The 7258-nt window shown below is 42.1% G+C and overlaps 1 pseudogene; it reads left to right on the forward strand.

The window, feature by feature from the left end:
* Positions 1 to 6487: 6487 nt before the first annotated feature.
* LOC101659471 lies at positions 6488 to 6941 on the forward strand (annotated as a pseudogene).
* The last annotated feature ends 317 nt before the right edge of the window (positions 6942 to 7258 follow it).

Raw genomic sequence — 7258 nt, forward strand, 5'->3', positions numbered from 1 at the left:
TGCAGCTACCCTCTTAATGATAGAAGAGTGCTGCAGGTTTTCAGAGTCCTCGTGGATCTTTATGATTTTAATGATGGCAAAGAAAAAAAATTCAACCTAAAGGAAAGCCTTAAAAAATTTTCAACCTAAAGTGATTTTTTTGTTTGTTTGTTTTTGCTTTTAACAACATGCTCTTGTATGCTTGAGACCAACCTTAATTCTCCAGAGCCATTTGAAGGTCATTTGAGGAGAGGCTACTCTGGGAGCCTGTCCACCGGCAGAATTCCATCAAACTGCAGAAAATAGGAGGTGGGGGGGGGGGAGCAGCGACTGCTTTGTGTAGAGGCAATAAAATCTGCATAGTTTATTACCACGCGTGCATGACTATTATTTTGCCATTTTAACCTGCCCCCAACCCTCAGCATCACATTTTAAGTACCCAAATAAGAACATACATGAATTTTCATTACTACCTTTGTGTTTCTTCCAAAGGGCCATAAAAGAAAGTAGAAAAATGATAATAGCCTTTAGTCTTTTATTAAAGTCGTATGACCTTTTAAGTTACAGGAACTTGGCCTTACATAAATTGCCTGCAAGCTCAGTTGACAGCGATGACAGAGTTAAGCTGTAAAAATGGCCAGTGTTAAGGGCAGCCTCTCAAGTTGAGAATTACACTTGAGAATGATTGTGGAGATACTGTAAATAAGACAGACAGGCAAGACCCCTCTAAATGTGACCACAATATCCGTAGCACAAAATGGTTGGAGTTAAGAGCTATCCCTGATTACAACTATTACCTCATTAGCCAAAGTTTCCTCAGAGAGAAAAAAAATCTAAAGATTTCCTTTAGGTTGAAAATTTATGGTTTGAAATCCTTTAAACCACAAAGATTTCCCGAGAGAGCTCACCATGAATTGAGCAGTGCACTTTGATTTACATTCCTTTATAACTTATTAAACAGTTGTTATCCATTTACTAAGTTTGTGGCATTGAAAATACAGCGACGAAGCTAGACTCCTATGTCTTGAATCAGCATGCAACACGGAAGGGAACATACAGAATTAGAATCTTCTGTGAGAAAGATTCAGAGAGAACAGCTCAAGCACCCGGGGACGCAGGGAGAGGACCCTAGGCGTGGAGATCCAGGAATTGAGCTGTAAGTTAAGGCACTGAAATGATATCAGGTATACAATTCAATCGAAATATTCCGTTGAAATGATATCTTATCAGTAATACAATTCAGTTGATATATTTTAATCAAAAAAGAGTCTGAGCAGCGCCCAGGCAGCAGTATGAAGCGATGATTGGAGCCTGAGGGCTAATGAAGTGGGAATGGGGAACCCAGAAAGCTATTGCAATTCTCTTTGCGAAACACAGTGAACACATGGATTTGGGGTGGGCTATTAAAAACTTAAAGGATGATTTGGATTTAAGAAGTATCTAGGAGCTGTAATCAGAAAATTGAGAAAGAAAGAACTTTTGGTAAGGGTGATGAGATATGCGTGTTAGTGCTAATCACCAAGAGCATGTGAGTCAGATATGAAAAGGAGGGCAGGAAATTGATTGAGGTGTGGAATATTAGCCATGAATATGTAGAGGGATGTGGGCGACAGACACCTAGACATATACACATGGATTTAAGAGAGACCTGGGTGGCGTGACAGGTGTGATTGCACCCCTCAAACAGAGAGGGGTGCTAGCATAATGAGCACAGAGTCATTTGTTTTTAACTGCTATGTTAAAAAATAAGTGATATAACCCGCATGGGAAATAAACACATACTATAAGCGCAACATAAGCAACCAAGCATAATGGTTTTGTAAAATCATGAACACAACTTCATTATAATGTAAACTTTACAGAAAATTACATTTCCATTTTAAAAACTGCAAACGCTTCAACACATATAGAGTTAGTTTTGCCAGAATATTTTTTGATTACTTTGGAATTGACATCTACAGCTCTGGAAGCTTAATGCTGTATTATAAACTCCATATTTCTTTACTTTTATTACTACTCTTCCAGAAGCATTTGTGTGGATCACAATGAACTATGGATAACATTGTGAAGAACGTGAATTTAAGAACACTTAATTATGCTTATACAGAACCTATATATAAACCAAGAGGCAAGCATTAAAACAGAATAGGGAGTTATTGAGTGGTTAAGAACATGGGCAGGTGCGTGTCAGGGATGTATGTTTCGACTGTACTTATTCAATCTATACACTGACTAAGTACATAATTAAAAAATGTGAAGAATTAGGCATCAAGATTAGAAGAAGACACATTAACAACTTGTATCAGACAGAAGAAACATCCTTGTTTCTTAAAAGTGTAGAGGATTTGGAGCATTTATGAATGAATATCAGAGACTTTAGTCTTCAGTATGGATTACAACTCAATGGGGGGGAAACTTAAATCCTCACAACTGACCAATATACAACATCATGCTAAATGGAGAGAAGATTAATATTTTCAAAGATTTCATTTTCTTTAGATCCACAATCAGTGCTCCTAGAAGCAGTCAAAAAATCAAATGAAAGCTGGTATATCTACTAGTCTTAAGGAGTCTAAAAAATGCTAACGAGAAAAGGTGTCACTTTGAGGATTAAGGTGTGCCTGACAAAAGTCATGGAATTTGAACTGTCTCATATACATATGAAAGCCGCACATCAGAAAAGGAAGACAAAGAAAAATGTATGGATCAGAATTATGATGTCAATAAAGGATATGCCATAAGTTCTGAGCAGAAGGAACAAATTTGTCTTGCAAGAAGCACACTAGAATGCTCTGCAAAAGGGAGCATGGTAAGATTTCATCTCTCCTGCTTTGGACATGCTCTCAGCAGGGACCAGTCCCTGGAGCAGGACATCGTGCTTGATCAAGTTCAGGATCAGGGAAGAAGACCCTCAAGGAGATGGATTGACACAGGGCAACAACAATGGGTTCAAACTTAGTAACATTTGTGAGAATGTCACAGGATCAGACAGTGCTGTGTTCTGTTGTACACAGAGTTGGCACTGACCAGAACGGTACACCGCTTTAAAATGTTACACAGGAACTTAATAATAATAACCATTGTAAGTGATTCTGAACTACCCTTTTAAAATTGCTGCCCACTAATTTACATTCTCAGCAGCCAAGATAGCTCATGTCTCTTCTAACTATCCCGATTCCTAATTTTTGAAAAAGTCACTTCTCCTTCAAGGTTATGTTTATCATTACATGATGACAGTTACATTACTATTTGCCTTACTAGGAAGAATTTCAGTCTCAGGGCTCCGTTTGCCAGGAGCCATGGTGGTGTAATGATGACGTATTGAGCTACTTAGTGAATGGACGGTCAGCAGTTCCAATCGACTAGCCACTCTGTGAGAGAAAGATGGGGTTTTCTACTCCTTTAAAGAGTTACAGAAACTCGCAGAGGCAGTTCTACTAAGTCCTGCATTGGTCACTCTGAGTCAGCATGTGCTTGATGGCAGCAAGTGGGGCTCCATTCCAGTATATTAATATATGCGAAAGAGAAAAAGGGATGTTTCCCGCAGAAGTGTCAGGGGTTTGGGGGGTGGGGAGGCGGATTCAGGGTCTTTGCTGGAAACAGAAAGGGTGAGGAATAGTTGAGCAGTTTGATCAGTGCCTGTGAAAGCGTGGTTCCCCTTGGTCAGGTACTGGGGTGGCTGGAATTTGCTTTACGCCCTGCAGTGGCTTGAAGGCAAGGAGGTTGAGTGGAACGGAAGGCTATGAAGAAGTTTCTCTGGTTGGTCCTGGGCTGAGTGGGTGTGAATGGGATGGGGCTCATACCTTCCGCAGCGCAGGATTCTTGAGTCTCTAAGAAGGAACAAAGAGGTTGGAGAAGGCCTGCATGGATTTTATTTGGATGGGCTGTGGGTGAGAAGGTGGAGACTGCGTTGGCTCAGGGGCCCGGTTATCGCTCTGTGATGCTTGAGGTAGTCTAGGGGGATGAGTCAGCTAAATGAGGTGTTAGCTGAAAGGTAGTGGTACATCTAATTTAGAGATTATAGACGAGGTGAGGAATACATCCCCACACATACACGTAGAAGAAGAAGAACCAACAACAGGTGGGAAAGTACTGATTAAGAAGGGATTATAAGAATAGTACAAAACTTTGTTTGTCAAAAAGGGAGGAAAATGAAAGGAGAAAACAAAAAAGAAAAAGAGGCCAAAAAAAAAAAAAGGCGCTGGGGTCTAAACTCTGTCCTGGGAGAACTCAAGACAGTGTAGGGCAAAGAGCTTTTGAGCACCAGCGGCAGTCCCTGGGAATGAGTGGTTCTGCCCCTCTTCGGTGTGTAAGGTGGCAGGGCACATTTGTACTTTAGACCGTGGGTGGCTGAGATCGCTAAGAGAGTGGATTTCTAGTAGATAGAGGCTAATTGTTGCTGGCTATCTTAAAAGAATAGTCCTCAGGTGGCTCAGATTGGGGGAGGGGGGACAGGGTTCACTGTTTTCTGATAATGATGGCCTCCCAGAGCAGAGAGGGAGCTGTATCTCACCCTTTTCTAGAGGGGGTAGAGGGGAGGGAAGAATAGGAGTCCTCTCAGAGGGCAGGCTGTTGCTCTGGAGTGGGCTAATTAGTGTGAGGGCTGAGAGATGGCATCATGAGACCGCCCGAGTGAAGAGCTCAGTTGGCTGGTGCTTCAGCCATGATGTGCAGCAGTTGCTAGCACCTTTTGAGCTTAGTGCTTTTAGCTCCTTGGTGCGTGAGCACTCATTGCCGGAGAGTCAGGAGGATGCTACGGGGCAGGGGTTCACCAGTCAGAAAATGAGAACTACAATCTCAGGCTAACTGACATGGAGATACAGAAGGAAGGAGCCGGTGATATAACTAAATGTATGAATCCATTGAGATAGCGGGGAAGCAGGACAGCAGGGGATCATAAGATTTGAGAGAAGAAAATTATTCAAGAAGACAATTGGGTCAACAGTGTCAAATTCTTATGGAAACCAGTGGACACTTTTGATCACATTTGTTTTGAACATCACATCTAAGAATAAAATGTATAGAAATAAAAAGGTATTTTGTTGATATTTTTATATAAGTATTATTTTTAAGTTATCAAAACTCATTGCCATCGAGTTAATTATGACTCACAGTGACCCAGTAGGATACGCGAGAGCTATCTCTGTGGGTTTCTGAGACTGTAACTCTTTAAAGGAGTAGAAAGCCTCATCTTTCTCCCATAGTGCAGCTCGTGGTTTTGAACTGCTGACCTTGTAATTAGCAGCCCAATGCATAATCATTATGCCACTAGGAAAAATTATGGGTGGCGCAGAGGAGTGGAATTTCTTAATATGTGTTGTGTTAGGCTGGATTTCGAGAGAAACAAAGTCTGTGACACTCATATATGCATAAGAAAGGACTTTATGTCAAAAAGTAATTTTATACCAAGAAGACATCCCCACCCAATCCAACTCAAGTAATATGTCCAATGCTAGCTAGAGCCCTCTTCAAATTCATATCGATACAGGTAAAGTAGGATGCAGAGAGATCACAGACCAGTGGGTGCAGAGTCACATGGATCCAAGGATGGTGGGACAGCAAATACAGAATTCTAGCAAGTAACAATGTGGAGGGCCTACGAGAGAGAAGGTCTCACAATCTGTGTTAGGCCAGGTTGACTAGAGAAATAAATCCAGAGATACTTATATATGCGTAAGAGAGAGCTTTAGATCAAAGAGGAATTGCATATTGAGATAACATCCCAGCCTAATTCAGATCAAGTCATACATCTGATATTAGCCCATATGTCCAATACTAGTCCATAAATACCTCTTCAGACTCATGCAACACATGCAATGATGCCGAATGCAGGAAGATCACAAGCCGGGGGCTGAATAGTCTTGTGAATCCAATGGAGGTGGAAGCATCTCAGCTTTGGCGCTCCTCCACATGGCTTTTCCAGCTCTTTCAGTGTCTCAACCACAGGAAAGTGAAGCAGAGAAAGAGTATGGCCCACCTCCAGGGAAGGAGAGAGGGAGTTTCCAGAATCCTCAAGAGAAGGTAACAAGGAAGCTTCATCAGGCTGTGACTTGATTGACAGGCTAGACTCCACCCCAAGACTTATTCATCAAGTTGACGTAAAATTATGCAACTACTACACAATCTCTCTTATAGAAAAGGTCACACCCCCAAGGAGGCATCATCAGGCTGATTGATAGGTTGGACTCCAGCCCTACACTTTCACACAGGTTAAAGCTGACATAAAATCTAACTGCTGGGGGCAGGGGGTGGGAGGTGGGGTGGAAAAATAAAATAAAATAAAATCTAACTGCCACAGTATGTCCCTTGTCATCTTGACCCTGTCCACAACTCTTTAACCTATGTAATCTCTAAACATAGGCAATAATAAAATCATATTTGTGACTAATAGGATATCATTAAAACACATACAACCAAAAATACACCAGCCCCGTCCTCATTCTCGCTGGTCTTCGGCGCTAGCTGTTGCTGCTCTTGCCGTTCCGTCCCAGGACCCAAATTCACTGCCATGTCTTCTGAAGAAGGGAAACTCTTTGTGGGAGGTCTTAACTTCAACACCAAGATCACTTCAGCAGCCTTGGGCCTATCTCTGAGGTGGTGGTCGTCAAGGATCCAGAGACTCAACGATCCTGGGGATTTTGTTTTATCACCTTCACCAATCTAGAACATGCTTCAGATACCATGCAAGCCATGAATGGAGAGTCCCTGGAGGTTGCCAGATTCGTGTGGATCACGCGGGCAAGTCTGCCCGGGGGACCCGACGGGGTGCCTTTGGTGCCCATGGGCGTGGTCGCAGCTACTCCAGAGGTGGTGGGGACCAGGGCTATGGGAGCAGCAGGGATGACAGTCGACCAGGAGGATACGTATATGGATATGGAAGATCCAGAGACTATAGTGGCAGAAGCCAGGGTGGTTATGACCGCTATTCTGGAGAAAATTATAGAGATAATTAAGACAACTGAGATGAGGCATGCACATAATGTAGATACACGAGGAATAAAAATTCTTCTGAACCAGGATCGTCCTTCCAGATGGCTGTATTTATAAACGATTTTTGGAGCTGCACTGAAACATCTTTGTTTTAGTACATCAACTTCTATTTTTGAATTAAGCTCCCAAGGTAGCCTGTTAAAAGATCTTTTAGTAAACACCATGTTTTTAAAGCTTTTTTCTCCCATTTAAAGACAAATTCTGCGACATTTGTAAGTCTGGGTTTTTTCCCTTTGACCAGTTTTCTAGTTTGGCACTCAGGATTATTCTGGCAGACAATTTCAGCGGG

Source organism: Echinops telfairi, unplaced genomic scaffold (assembly GCF_000313985.2).
Source record: "Echinops telfairi isolate 266 unplaced genomic scaffold, ASM31398v2 ScPeMD7_1;HRSCAF=3_0, whole genome shotgun sequence".
Taxonomy (NCBI): Eukaryota; Metazoa; Chordata; class Mammalia; order Afrosoricida; family Tenrecidae; genus Echinops; species Echinops telfairi.